The sequence below is a fragment of the Arctopsyche grandis genome, chromosome 11 (assembly GCF_051622035.1).
Source record: "Arctopsyche grandis isolate Sample6627 chromosome 11, ASM5162203v2, whole genome shotgun sequence".
NCBI lineage: Eukaryota > Metazoa > Arthropoda > Insecta > Trichoptera > Hydropsychidae > Arctopsyche > Arctopsyche grandis.
Window position 1 is genome coordinate 23,051,570 of NC_135365.1, and position 16,101 is coordinate 23,067,670.

At 33.8% G+C, this 16,101-nt stretch overlaps 1 protein-coding gene across 1 annotated transcript in view; it reads left to right on the top strand.

The window, feature by feature from the left end:
• Positions 1-16,101, top strand: part of side (motor axon guidance molcule sidestep) — a 225,977-nt gene that overhangs the window by 44,757 nt on the left and 165,119 nt on the right. The gene's annotated exons all lie outside the window — the stretch shown is intronic.

Below are 16,101 nucleotides of genomic sequence, written 5' to 3' on the forward strand. Positions count from 1 at the left end.
GTTTTTTCCACTGATTGCTATTTTTACTAGCCTCTTCTTACTTCACTTTCAATTTTGTCGCCTGACAAAATTTGGGTTCTTTTCCACACTCTTCCGATCATTTTTGTTTCAATTTTGCCATTTTGCTCGGTTTGGTCATCAATATGTATGGAAATCAAGTCCGCCATTACGATGGTGAAAAATAATCGTAATAGCCACGTTTGAAAATACTCCATAATCTTTCTCGGCGACCTCTATTGTCCACATTGACGCATTTGTCCACACCGACCGTTTTTTCCTTTTTTGTTATTATGTAAAAAGTGTTTTAAACGCCTATAACTTTTTCTTTTTTCACTCTATATTTTATTGCATTGGATTACGTATATTAAACGTGATAAAGTAAAAAATTAGCTAAATTATTTCATAACATTACGGAAAAAATGTGTTAAATGAAGTCTATTTTTGACTTTTAAAATTCGCTAAGTATTTTAAAGCAATAAAAAATCGTAATCTATAGACAAACATCCGAGTATAGATTCCAATACTTGATTCTGCCACAGAAATACTTGATTTTGAGTTAAAGAATGCAAAAGCTTAAAATCTGTAAAAAAAATGCTCATTTTTTAACCCACCCTCACCGAAGTGGGGTATGCAAGTGCCTCAATTTTTACGCTTTTCGTAATAACTATGTGGTTTTTAAAGCTATACACCCTATATTTCTGGTATTGCTATAATGAACTACAATAAATTTATTTTAATAGATTTTAAATGATTCAGAAAAGGTGTACATCGTAAAAAAATACATTTATACATTTTTACGTTCCAAAGTATGATTTAAAGGTGGTAGCGATAAGTAATGTTTTTGACTGTTCGCTTGCATATTCTTGTTGTTCGACGAATCAATGCGAGAGAAAGAGACAGCTATATTTTCGTCAGTTATTGTTTTCGTCGCTTTTGGCGCATGGTATTGAGTCATGCAGTCGCCTGTTGCCCTTACCTATGTGCATTTGCGTGTTGATGCTTGCCGTTATTTTTTAATACAAAAATAGTCAAAAACATGCTATAGGACTAAAACTTCTTTATGTTGATGTATAAAATGATTAATAAGATATATATTGAACCCATTTGTATTGAGAAAAGCTGTATTTTGATTAAAAATACTGGGGTCTTACTCGATCCCAGTTTGGGACACTCATTCAATCTCGACGCTCCTATATATTTGGATATCTTGCGTGTCTGATATGCTTTCATTCATCTCCGTTTTGAAAAACAAGCATTTACTTATGTACATATATGTAGTCCCAACATTTTTCTTTCTCCTGTCAACACATCGGTTTCATTGCATCATTTTTTACTCTCTTGGGTTTCATTAAAACATTTTTCTTGTTTAGTTTTAACCCATTTTTATATCTACGTGACCCATTTATTTTCTAATTATTCGCTCTACATACATATATGTTTACAACTATCACCCATATTTTTCGCATTCGGTCTTGTTATCACTTCTACTTCAAATACTGATTGCATTGGACTGTATTCAATGTCAAAGTCTGACATACATACATCCATACATCATTGCTGGCAAAACAAATTGATCAAAACTTTTCTTGTTTATATTGGGATCCTACATAACTTTCGGACATGTTTATTATATTAATCAAGTTAATACAATTCTATGTAAGTGGTGTTATATCTGTGTATGTATAGATTAAAGTCTTGCAGGGTAGAACAATTCTAACTTAAATTTACAATCATGAGTCATATAATGTGAAATCGGACATACACATAGACGTTCGTCATATCTACAAATACCTTAATTTTTAATTTTAAACCTGGTGATGTCGAGTGCGCTAACGACATACTTCGTAGAATGAATAATTAACACGAAGTGAGATGGACGGCTTTCGGCGAAGAATCATCTCGGCAATAAATTAAAATTGACTGATCACCGCCGAGAGCTCGCGACTCGCTCTATTCGATACTAAAATATCTCAAATTGCGTATTGAAAACTTATGAAAACATACAAAAAATAGTTGTATATTTAATATGTTGGTACACGTGTGCTGTTTTTATGTATGACTATACCCAGCTGTCGATATGGTGTAGTACGAGTTGCGAAATGTGTCCGCTTGCAAATTAATTGCGGCTAATCAAGACTAATCTTCCATAATGTCCGCGTGTTTATTCAGTGGAATTTTTGCTGGATTAATGATGCGTCACTGGAATAAAATAAGACTTCAATTTATCAGTGTTTAAATCATTATAAAAAAAATCAAACTTTGCAATGTGATAGAAAATAAAAAGATAAAAGAATATTTTCAAGATTATAAATACTTTTCTGTATATGTACATTCGTATGTAATTTAAAATATGTAATAATTCAACTGATTTATATGAATTTTCATTATATTTTAAGGTTGAAATACGGTATATTTTTACTGAATAAATACGACGAGATTTATTTTACAGATAATATGGTAATTCGGCAGTCTAGTTTGATTGTTTTATTTTTAGCTGTGATTACATTTGAGTTGTTGAGTTTGAAAAAACGATTGTATGTATATTCTTGATTAAAATTATTGTGAAATCATTTAAATTTAATTTAAATTTTCATTTAAATTTTTCTGTGAAATTATTACATTCATATCTTTAGTGAGATCGTTTCTTATATACATATGTACATACTAGTGTCGTGCCCATTGATTTCATCGGTTGGCTCCGGAAAGGAATTGATACATGAATTAAAATACAGTCATATGTTATAAATAAATATGGTGTAAGGTAATTTATAGGCGCGCGTGCGTATTTATAGTAAAAAGTCGAGCGCTCATTCACCCGCGTTGAAATTATGAATGAGTGTGTTTGTCTTTGTGGATCTGTGTATGTGTGTATGCTCCCGTGCAGCGCATCTGACGCTGTCGCCACCCGTTCCAACTCGTTCAATATCAGGAGCACATGGCCGACGCTCAGGTGCCCACTTTTCCACTGCCCAGTGTCTCCTCGACATGATAGGGCGTCTCGCCACATCCTTATGCATAATTAGAGCATCATAAGCAACATAAAAAGCATCCATATTCTCAAAAAAAGTGGATCACGGACTTTCGAGCTAACCATTGGATGAAGATTATTATGCTACTAGTGTTGCGCCCGTTCATTTCATCGGGTGGTTTCGGAAAGAAATTGATACACAAATTAAAATAAAGTTGTGTTATATACATATATAAATATAATGTAACGTAATTTATTGGCACGTGCACGTATTAATAGTAAAATCTTGAGTGCACGCATTACACGCTCGTCGATACAACACGTTCACCCGTTCGAAATTATGAGCGAATGTGTGTGTGTCTTCGTGGATGTGTGTATGCGTGTTAGCTCCCGCGCAGAGCATCTGACGCTGGCACCACCCGTTTCAACTCGTTCAATATCAGGAGCACACGGCTGACGCTCAGGTGTCCACTTTCCTACTACCCCGCGTCTCCTCGACACGATCGGTCGTCGCGCCACATCCCTATGCATATCGTATACTCCTGGTATTCTAAAATTTGTTTTTTTGACATCTCCATACTTACCGATGCACTCGCACATACATACATACATACAAACATACATACATACATCTCGTCCGTTTTTATATCCATATTTTTATTTTTATTTTTCATTCAATCAATCAATGTACACTCCTCATTACAGACCCCTCCAATGCGACGAGTGTACTATAACCACCAAGAAATTGTATATATTTTAATACATAATTCGAAACCATACACTACATCTATGTTCAGACATTTCAAACATCGTATACAATACGATCAATAAACATTTTTATACAACAGTGTGAATTTTATACAATAAACATACACAGATACATCTATGGAGAGAACCCCGGCGAATCCTGAGATATAACACAACTCAAGATTTTGCGAAAGAAATGGGGAGGGAAAGCCAATTGTGTAGGAATGGTTTCAATGAAAATCAGAAAAATTGGCAAACTCTGGTAAGAAACGACCGACCTGGTTAAAAACCAAGGTCTGGCCAGCAGCAACCAGTGTGATTCGAACCACACTGACCATAGCAAGATATGCCGACCACTAGTCTATGCTGCTGGTTAAAATTATTATAATTTAGTATAATTATTATAATCTATTGTATAATGCAACTCACTATAGTATAATTTAAAATTTTGCTGCCCATTCAAAGTTAAATGTTCTTTTTAAATACAAAACTCAAGCACTTCCGCTTTTACATAATTTAAAAAAAACCTTGAAAATATATTCTGAAGGACACTTGAGTGGAAAGGTTTTTACGTAAGAGGTCCTACAAGTGGTAAAAGTTTCAAGAGCTCCATTAGATAATCAAAATTTACGTCGAATAACAGTCATAACAAGCAACGCCTTGAAAATTTAAATTCGAAATTTTTTTCGCATTATGGTCCATTCACACCGACGTCACTTAACGAGTTGAATAACTACCTTATGTGCGATCCGAATAGCTATTTTATTTGTCTGCTCGTTTATACGATAAGACGATTTACGATGACAACGGCCGCGTGTAATTGATGTACAAATTCAATCAACCGGTCGCATCCAAACGAGATAACTATCGTCCGATTCGGTAAACCGTGCGATGGGGTTAAAATAGCCATTGATTGGTGGATGACACGTTAACAAAGGAATTCGAAAGTGAAGAGCGATTATTTTACCGCTCGCTATCCGACTGATCAAAGCCCAGATTTGCGTCCACCCACGCACCCGCAGAGAACAAAGCTAAAACGTCGGTTTTAAACAGTAATTACACGTCAAAACGGACGACGAGGGAAAATGGCCGGTTTTTACCGGACGTTTTTCGCGCTGATGGAAACATTTTTCGACGCGCTCCATTTCCCCTACAGATTCGGTTCGGTTTGAGTATGGAAATTTATCTCGCGTATGCACACAGGGATCGTAATATACATAGGTTCAATACATGAGTCGTTATATTTGAAAGTGGCGGAAGTCCGATTTTCAGTTCAAAAAATACTATTTCTGTTTGACTCAATTTACAAATTGTTATCACTTCTTTTAATTCGATATGTCTAGAATCTCAGGAAAGCAGAATAAATGTATTACAGGCCACTCGTATTTTTAAATGTTGTTAAAAGCAAAGCATGATATTTAATGTTTTGCGAAATACATTTCGAAATGAAGAAAAGTGGACTTATGCCACTTTAAAATATAATGGCCCATATGTTTATATGAGTGTGTTAATTTGGCTAGGAAATAAATTATATGAATATATGTATGTACAAAAAACTGAAAATTGTTTTTATACTAATAAAATTAGATTTTAATTATTAGAAAAAAAATTTCAATGACCTGATTAAGTATATGGTTAAATATTACTAAATGATAATGATAAAGAAAAATGGTAACAATGAATAATTGGCTGAAATGATATAGGAATTGCCTGTTTGAAGTAATTTTTTTAAGAAAGTTCTTTCAAATCGTTCTTTCTAAAGAACCGTATTTGGTTACAAATTGTGGCATATTGTTTTTATTTTGACGATAATTTTTTTATATCATGAATATCGGACAGTTAGAAAATAGGGAAAATATATAATGTGGAATAGAAAATATAAGAAATTTATTTATTTATTTGTTTTTGGAAAATTTTCAGTTTAATTAATTATAAATAATAATAAAATGTGATTATTAAAAAATGGCAAAGTATCGAAATGATTGGAGGACTGTAGGAATAGATATTTTATCGATATCGAAATGAAACATAGTGTTGCGTAGGGGTGGGTGGAGGATCCAAGTAAAAGGCCAACAGTCGTTTCACAGCATTTATTGATGATTCAGGAGATACACGCAGTGTCACTGCTAAGTCCAGAATGAATTATATCGCCTACGTACCGCCTTATAAAGGGTAGATCTCTCAGGACGCCTAATCTGTTTACCTGTTGTATAGTCACGTATTCGGATATGTATTTCCAAGACAATGGGTCTTCCCGTACCGATTCTGAGAAATAACTAATAACGGTCATTGTTTAGCCTAAATGCACTTAGAGTCCAGATATAATCTTTGGAAGTAAGTGCATGCATTTAGTTAACCGATAACAGATATCCGTTGGTCCAAGTACAATTCGCTCAATCCACGGCGTACGTAACAATAGAATAGGCTTCTAAAAATTTACGCACATACATACATGCACAGATAAGAAAAAGAAATTAATATATAGTAGCAACAGGAAAATAAATAATAATAATATTGACAACAGTAGTACCAATGCTATTAACAATAACCTCGAAATGTGGAATTATGAAATTGATTGTGGAAGAAATGTGGATTTGATGTATGTTTTAATGATTATTTTATAGAATTCAAATAAAATTCATCAAAAACGCTGTTCAGTTTGATGGCAAAAAATAAAACTGAAAGGAAATTGTTGTATTCAATAGTTTTGATAAATACTAATATTGTGGATTTTTTAGAAAGACATCTCATCATTTGAATGGATCATCTCATTTGCCAATGTATTTCTTATTTGCTTAGGTATAACTTTCGTATTCTGATTTCAATTTCAATACAGTTAAAATATGTATATTATTTTCAGCATTGTAGACTAACGAAACGAATCGAACGAGTGTTCCGAACCGGGGTCGAGTAAGACCCCAGTATTTTTGAATTAAATTACAGCTTTTCTCAATACAAATGGGTTCAATATATATCTTATTAATCATTTTATACAAAAACATAAAAAAGTTTTAGTCCTATAGCATGTTTTTGACTATTTTTGTATTAAAAAATAACGGCAAGCATAAACACGCAAATGCACATAGGTAAGGCCAACAGGCGACTGCATGACTCAATAGCCATGCGCTAAAGGCGACGAAAACAATAACTTACGAAAATATAGCTGTCTCTTTCTCTCGCATTGATTCAACAAGAATATGCTAGCGAACAGTCAAAAACATGACTTATCGCTACCGCCTTTAAATCATACTTTGGAATGTAGAAATGTTTTTTTTTACGATGTACCACTTTTCTAAATGATATAAAATCTATTAAAATAATTATAGGAATACAAGAAATATAGGGTGTATAGCTTTGAAAACCACATACATAGTTATTACGAAAAACGTAAAAATTGGGGCAATTGCATACCCTACTTCGGTGAGGGAGGGTTAATCATATCATGAATCGTATGCAATTTCAAAAGTCTAAATGTATGTATTATATTATTGATCAATATATTTACAAATATAAATACGTACTATATGTATATATGGAGTATACATATTTCTCTCTCTGATTCGTGCAATATTCAACCCGAGCATTGAATAGCAACGTGTGCCAACGTACATATGTACATACCTATACGGGTTATTAAATTCAGAGTGTAAAAATTCAAGTGGGTTTTTCCCTTAGGATTGTTGTAAAATCCTCGCGATAAGGGTGTCGGGGGACACGCTAATTCGAGCCGCTCTATCGCGAGGGGAAGCGTGTTGATTGTGGCTCGCGTGCTCCGTACTTCCGTCACGATCCATCTTCCACCACGTCCATATCCCCCCGAGGAAGTGCATTATACTAATTAAAATCAATCAGCCCGTGTGCAATGTGCAACGGTGAGCTGATTTTTATCGCAAATTAACCCCCAAACGCCTGGCTAGGTTTTCAATCAGCGGCAGGTATCACGTACTAATGTGTTGTATACACATTCTTGCTGATTTCTAATTAGATTTAGTATGAGCATGTTTCTGTCCGAAGGAACTTATGTGTAATGTTTTGGCATCATCAGCTTCTTTTAGGAATGGTTCATTTAATAATCTACATAGGAGTAAAAGTCAACGGTCGCTTCTTGAGTTATCTTCAGTTCGCAGACGATATAGTTTTAATAGCTCGCGACCCAGCTGACCTACTTAACAGACTAACACAGCTGGACAGCGAAAGTAGGAAAGTAGGATTAAAAATTAACGTAGATAAGACCAAACTAATGTTCAATAGTTATTGCATGCCCGATAGCATCTCATTAGATGACAAACCAGTAGAAGTAGTAAAAAATGATTTATATTTAGGTCAAATAATTGATATGTCCAGTAGTAAAGATGAAGAGATAAAGAGACGTAAGAAATTAGGACGAATGAATGTTGTTTTTAAATCAAAAATGCCCCTTTGTTTAAATAAAAAGATCTTCGATCAATGAGATTTGCCAGTGATGACGTATGGGTGTGAAAATTGGACACTCAACGCTAAAATGCTACACAAAGTTCAATGCATTCAAAGAAGTATGGAACGCTGTATACTCCGCATAACGAGGAAAGACAGGAAGCGTAACACGCGGGTGAGAATTATGACAAGGGTAGTAGACATAGTAGATAGAGTAAAGAGAAGGGCCACATGGCTAGAATAATAGACGAAAGGTGGACATGAGAAGTGCTTGAATGGTACCCGAGAGAATGCAAAAGGGTAAAAGGAAGACCAAAAGGAAGATGGGTAGACGAAATTTGGAAAATGTGTGGGGTGAGATGGATGAGTGTGGCGCAAAATAGAGATGAGTGGAAGCGTGTTGGAGAGGCATCCATCCAGCAGTAGATGGTGAATGGCTGTAGATGATGATGATGATGATGATGATGATAGATTTGTGCAAAAAATGTAGTTTTTATTCGACATTTAGAAAGGATGGAATAAGTTAAAGAATGGATAAAGAGTAGGATATGTTGTGTAGAAACATTTACGTAAACAATGAAGTAACATAACCAGCAGCATAGATTAGTGGTTAGCAAGTAATGCTTTCGAACAAAGTGGTCATGGGTTCGATTCCTCCGGTTGCTTCTACTCAGATCTTCAATTAAAATCAGATTTCCTATCAAAGTTTACCAATTTATTTGATTTACTTTTCGCAAATTTCAAGTTTTCCAGCATCTCAAATTTGTAAAAATGCAAATTTATCAAAAATTTCTAAAGTTTATTCATATATCTTTCTATAAAGCTATATAAATCTTACTCTACAAATTGCATATCGATTTTTATAATTGACTTGAAGGCGCATTGCGGCGCACCTGTTAGGCCTTCCTGGTATGTATGTAAAAAATAAAATTTGAAAATAATAATCATTTACTGCCTTAATAACATAATTCGTTATGAAGTATTTTAAAGTAAAACAAAATCACAATCGATATTAAAAAAACACCATTTTGCTCAGTACTACCTGTCGATATCGTATACATAATTTCAAACGTTGATATATTTTTTTTGAAACAGGTATTTCTTTTATCTTAAATGGATACGCTGTAAAACTAAATGTATAATCATATTTTCTATTGTATGTACATAGGTATGCAACCAGTATATTCCACGTTATTCCAATATTTCTGACAATTGTATTGAATCGTACATGATTTTTGGCTATTAGGTCCTCACTGAACTTATAGTGCTTTCAGTAGCCACTCCGGTGGTTTAAGAAATTTGGTTTTGTTGATACGGGAACAAAAGTCGTCTGTTTGAATCAGTTACCTGACTCCTTACCCGCTCGCGAACAAATTCAATTTATTTACGGCGGGCAAAATTGCAAACTCTCCTTATTCTGCACCGGGATCAGACAAAGGACTATACCAAAGCCACCGTAGACTTCAAAGGACGCGAAAGCCTCAAGCGAGTCGTGCGTACGATCGCACGTACAAGTGTACATATTATATGCTATGTTTTAATAGAATGTATGTAAATATAATGCTGTCGTAAACACATACATTCATTTCGAGGAACATTGTCATTTTTCTTCGAATTGTCATTTTAAATGATGTGGCAATTCATAACCGATTTAATAAATTGTCTTTCGAATGTGTGATTTTTTTTTTCTCCGTTGGTGTTTGTATATATTTTGAACGTGTTTTGACAAGTTCAGAATGCGCTAGGTATTTTGGCTCGATTCCTATTTCTAAATTAAACACTCAATCTTACCACAGGTACTCTGCTTGTTTTAATTACCTCTTTGGAAATAGCTCAGGTATAGTTTGGACTCCTGTGCCATTTAAAAAGTCTTCCTGTAATTTTTTGGGGAATTGTTTTATAATATTTTGTATCATCATCATCTACAGCCACTCATCATCCAGTGCTGGATGAAGGCCTCTAACACGTTTCTACTCGTCTCTGTTTTGCGCAACTCTCATCCATCTCAGCCCACATATTTTGCTAATTTCGTCTAGTTATCTTCCCTGCGGTCTTCTTTTTACCCTTTTGCATTCTCTCGGGCACTATTCTTGCACTTCTTTTGTCCACCTTTCACTCATTTTTCTAGCCTCGTGGTCCACTCATTGCCATTTCAATCTCTTTACTCTATCCACTATGTCCACTACCCTTGTCATACTTCTCAACCACGTATTCCGCTTCCTTTCTTTCCTCGTCGTGCCGAGCATACAGCGTTCCACACTTCTTTGAGTCCATTGAACTTTATGTACAATTTACAAGTTTCACATCCATACTTCATCACTGGCTAAAGATTGAAGATCTTTTTTCATCACTGGCATTGATTGAAGATCTTTTTCTTTAGGCAGAGTGGGATTTTTTATTTAAAAACAACATTGGTCCAAATGCACTCTATCCTAATTTCATACGTCTCCTTATTTCTTCTTCTTTACTAGCAAACATGTATATTATTTGACCTAAATATAAATAATTATCTACTTCTTCTACTACTTTATCATCCAATAAAATGCTATTGAACATGCAATAACTAATGAACTTTAGTTTGATCTTATCTACGTTAATTTTTGGTCCTTTCCTACTTTCCCTGCCCAGAGTCTGTTAAGTAGGTCAGCTGGATCGCGAGCTATTAAAACTATATTGTCTGCAAACCAAAGATGACTCAAGAAGCGACCGTTGATTATTTCCCCTGCTGTCTCCCATTCCAGGTTACAAGCATCACAATTAATAATTTAGGAGAAATTGTGTCCTCCTTTTCTTATGCTAAATCTATCTATATCTTAAAAAATAATTAACCGGGGCTGTGGCGTGGCGTTCTTAATAATTGCAGCTAACAGCCCCATATAAGTTTCCAGTACTTCCTGTGTTTGTAGAGCGTTAAATACTGCATTATAACTAACTGTGTCGAAGGCTTTCTCATAATCGATGATACCTATACACAATGGCTGTTAATATTCGTTGGCGCGCTCGATTAGTGGTCCGTTGTGTACTGAAATTTTCCCTAAACCTTGCCTGTTCTGTAGGTTGGTTTTTATCGAGGATATTTTTCAACCTTTTTGTAATTATCTTTGTGATGAGCTTGTAAACCGTTGAAAGTAGTCTAATGTGTCGGTAGTTTTTGATGTTGCTAATATTATGTATAATATAAGCAGTTAAAAAGATTCAGAATTTGGTTTGTAATTGCATATACATATATAGGTGCTATTTTTTTCAATTTTGTTGCAATGGTTCTTTCAACATTAAAGTTGTGATCATATTTATTTTCTTTGCATATGTGCTGTTTTGATTACTAAAATATATTAATTTTTGACTACATTTTGGATAGAATTTGCTAATAGTGGAAGAGATCATCTCTATGATTTATTTATGTTATACATTTTATGATCCGTGGTTTCATATATATTTTTCCATAAATACAAATATACCAGGAAGGCTTAACAGGTAAACCCCAAATGCGCCTTCCTGGTTCACATAATTATTACATAGATACATGTAAATCTAAACAATATCTGACATCTATGGTCAGATATTACAAACATCGTATTAATACGATAAATAACGATGAATAACTTTTCATGTAACAATACGAATTTTAAATTCGATATTTATATTCGATACATACATACATATGTATAGCACATTGAGAAATTATAGAGCACTTAAAAGCTCTGTTCATAAGTTATTTAATAACCTGAACGTATGGGATGGTAACACATTAAATCATTATAGCCATAATTTCATCATGGGTATATGTGCTCAATCTCACAAATTCCTTTTCCATGGACACCATCCAGCTTCGGATCAAACAGTCTGCAAAGTATTTTAAATTGAAATCGAATTTTCTATCACATTGTGAATAGATACAATTGAATTTTTCAAAGGCAGTCGTTGGTGTACTTCTGTATGTATGTATGTATGTATGTATATCGAATGGATCTCTGAGTTTCTATTAGACAATATTTCGCCTTTGAACGAGAGGGTGGGCCTAGTGAGGACGTCGACCCGGAGGCCTCCGGTTCGTTGGGGCCTCGGCTGCTCTTCACGGCCGATCTGCTCGCAGATATTGGCGATGCTGCGGAAGCGGAAATTAAACGAAAGGAGACGGCCGGAAGAACAAAGACCCCCTCTGTGTCCCCCTCGTGCCCGCTTTGAGATGATTAAAAAAGAAAATTCGGAAAAATCTTCCGCGACGCAGATGTCTGCCGATAGTCGCATAGCACATTATTATATTATATACTAAAGATACTTTCAAAACGTCACTGTTGACTTTAACAATGTCGGGTGCAACTCGTATTCTTCATACTAAGTGTATATGGATGGGGTTGGGCAAATTATATTTTCAGACTTCCTGGAATGGATTTTAAGTTCTTTGTCTTGGATATGCATTTGTTATTTTATACTGTCAAAGTTTTGACCGTATAACAGGGCTGTGGAGTTGGAATAATTAAAAGCTCCGATATTGCGCTTGATACACATTTATTACTTTATCTATGTACGTAGTAACAATATATAACGTTTTTTTTTACTAAATAATGCATCTACATATGTATATGAATATTAAATTATGAGAAAATGACTCAACAATACTCAATGTATAGGTACATAATGCAGATCTGAGACTTTTTAATGCAGATCTGAGAGTTTTTCTATCTACCTTTTTAGCAAGTTTAGGTCAAATTGATAAATATACATTAAATAAATTAATTATTATTTAATATTATTATTATTATATCATCGTATATATATTATATTTGTATTATTTATATGGATGATGGACATTGCACTATTCTCCCTATCGTCTGGAATAAAAAAGTTAGTACTACTATTATACATATATATTTAGCAAATTGTTGATTTGTCAAAAAAATATTGATCTTCTTTTGCAAAGGTTAAAGAATGTCACATCTTTCATTTTAATTTAGTATTAGTATTTTTTATTAATTTTTGAGTAATTATGTACATGTTTCAAATTAAACTCACTTTTTTTAATTCCTTAAAAAGTTAATTGCTAGAATGATAGAATTTTATAGCATTCATTATATATTTACTTTTAATTAATATTTTCGCATGATGCTTATACAGGTTGCCCCTAAGCGACACTTATGGTATTAAACCTGTAAAGTTTATATTTAGTGGATCGATTAAAAAAAAAGTAAGCCGTGTATCGAAAAAATGTTTATTAATTATTAAAGTACACAATTTGGGAATTTATTTCTTAAAAATAATACCGTGCAAATGTAGACCCTCGCGTATGCGGCACTCATTTAATCGAACTGTAAAATTACTTATGACGGCTCGGCAGGTGGCTCAGTGATGGCTGCCATTTTGTGACGGATATTTTCTTTCAAATGCGCCAGGGAAGTAGGTTTATTGACGTCAACTTTAGATTTAAGATAACCCCATAGGAAAAAGTCCATAGGGGTTAAATCAGGACTGCGTGGAGGCCAATTTATGTCACCTCTCCTGGAGATCAATTTGCCTGAGAAAATTTCACGAATGGCAGAGCCGTATTGCTCCGTCCTGCTGGAACCATGTTCTTTGGTTATAGCCAGGAAAGTATTGCAGTTCCGGCACCAAGAAGTCGTCTAACATCTCCACATAACGCTCTGAATTCAATTATAAACTTTCTTTTGAGACACCCTGTATATTCATTTTAAATGATATTCAAATAGTGGTGACAAATAGTAGGTAGGATGGCTTTGTCAATTTAATGAGGAACCGTTTCAACAAAAAAATCAGATTAATTGGCAAAATCTGATACGATCGACTTGTAGTCACAAATATCCAAATCTGACAAAGCAACACTGCAGAAACAATCAGGATAAGTCATTTTACATCGCGGTCAAACCGTGGCTCGAACTATTTGCCTCTTGGTAGTTAGTATTAGCGCAACTACCGATCTATGCTTCTGGATAGATAAAAAATGATAATAGGAAGCCAATTAACTTATTTCAACATTTCTACAATTTTATTTTATTTTTATTTTGGGTCATAGCGATATTTTTGATAATGACCAAATTTAGAATATTAATAAATAATTTAAAAAAATAATAATAGCAGCTCTGTAATTGCAAATCGATTTAGTACCGGATCGGATTTTCTTTGAGAAAAATATTGCTTTGGTGGCACTATGTATGTACATAGGTATCTCATAACTGTGATAACTTTGAGCGTATGCTGATGTTTTTCGCCGATTCCAAGGATCACTTGTCGGCATTGAATGAGTATTTAATTTCAGATATTCTTTGTCTTTTTTCAAATGTTGTCGTGGAACATTTTTGAGCCGGTATGCCGAGCCACGTTTTAACAGGACGTATACGTCCGGCCCAGTGACAACAGTGACGTCGTCAACATAAATAGACCCGGGCTCGAAACTCGCCAGGAATGCTTTCACTGCTAAACGATGGTTATCGTTCAAAATTGTTGTGAATTTCCTATTGAATTTATTTTTAAACAATATTGTTCGTATTTTTGATATTGATCTTAATTGATATCCTCTTGTAGTAAATTACCTGTGGTTTTAATTGGTGCGTTGAAGTCTCTTAATTAGTGTCGTGTTTTATTTTTTGATCATTATCATAGATTGTACGAATTGTGGAATCAAAAATATCATCCAATTTTATATTTAATTAATGTTATGTTTAAGATCTTCTTACTTTCTATATGAATATATAATACATATTAACATATGTAAATAGAGAATAGACTAGTGTTTAGCATATAATGCTTTGAACAGAGTAGTCACGGGTTCAAATCCCAATGGTTTCTGCTCGCCAGACCTTGGATTTGGGACTCCAGGTCGATCGTTTCCTATCAGAGTTGTCAATTTATCTGATTTTCATTGTAACGGTTCCAACAAATTGTCAACCTTACCCGTTTTCTCGCAAAATATCGAGTTTTCAGCAATCTCGAATTTCGCTGAAGTGTATAAAATGCTGAAAATTTACAAATTTGACCATAAATGTCTCTGTGGATGTTAATTGATATCTATTTACTGATTTTCACTGAATTGTTTAAAAATGCTGCAAATTTAAAAAAATTACCATAGATGTCCTTGTGGATATTTATTGATACGTATTTATGTACTTTTGTATAACACTAATAATATTTAATTTTTATCTAATGTACAATTTTTCTGCTAGAAAGGCGCATTTGGGGTTATCTGTGTTAGGCCTGGTATAAATTAAAGATAAAATAAAAAATATATATTTTAAACACTGAGTTATATTTACGTAAGATATTCATTGATTTTATGTAAGATTGTTTGATTTAAAGCTTCACCTTCTTAAATATGTATGCTTTATTTTAGGTATAGCCTTTGGAAACACTATCTAAATAAGTAAACTTCTATCTTGATATTTTATGTATGTAGTATAGATGAGAAAGGAAGGAAATATACGATGGGATTTTGTGAACAAGGTAATTATTTTGTGCAAACAATTAAATTCATATATTATAACAGTAGATATTTATGTTGTATGTATGTATGTATGAGATTTTAAATGCCTATATAAATGAAAATTAGTAAAAAAAGTTTTACACAGTTAGAATTATAATTTCCGTTGATTTCGTTGTTGAATTATTTGAATCTGTCATCACATCAAGAGTGCTTGTATTTTGAAACGAATTTTGATTATTAAAGTTTGCTGTCATTCACTTACGGTTTTGTTTTCGTTATACGGAAATGTTTGAAAAAAGTTTTCTAATCAAATCAATCTAATTTAGTAAATATGATATACATATAGACATACTCGATATATGTAGGATACATATTTTTAATTTTATTGTTTTCTCCTTTATATAATAATATTATTGTGCTTACTTGGCTCGTTTGCCGGCCGTCAACTGCTGACAGGCGGCCACGTTGATACGTAGGTTCAAAAGTGGCGTCCACTGGGAAATCAGTCAGTTTTTCACTCGGATGTGAGGAAAAACTCTCG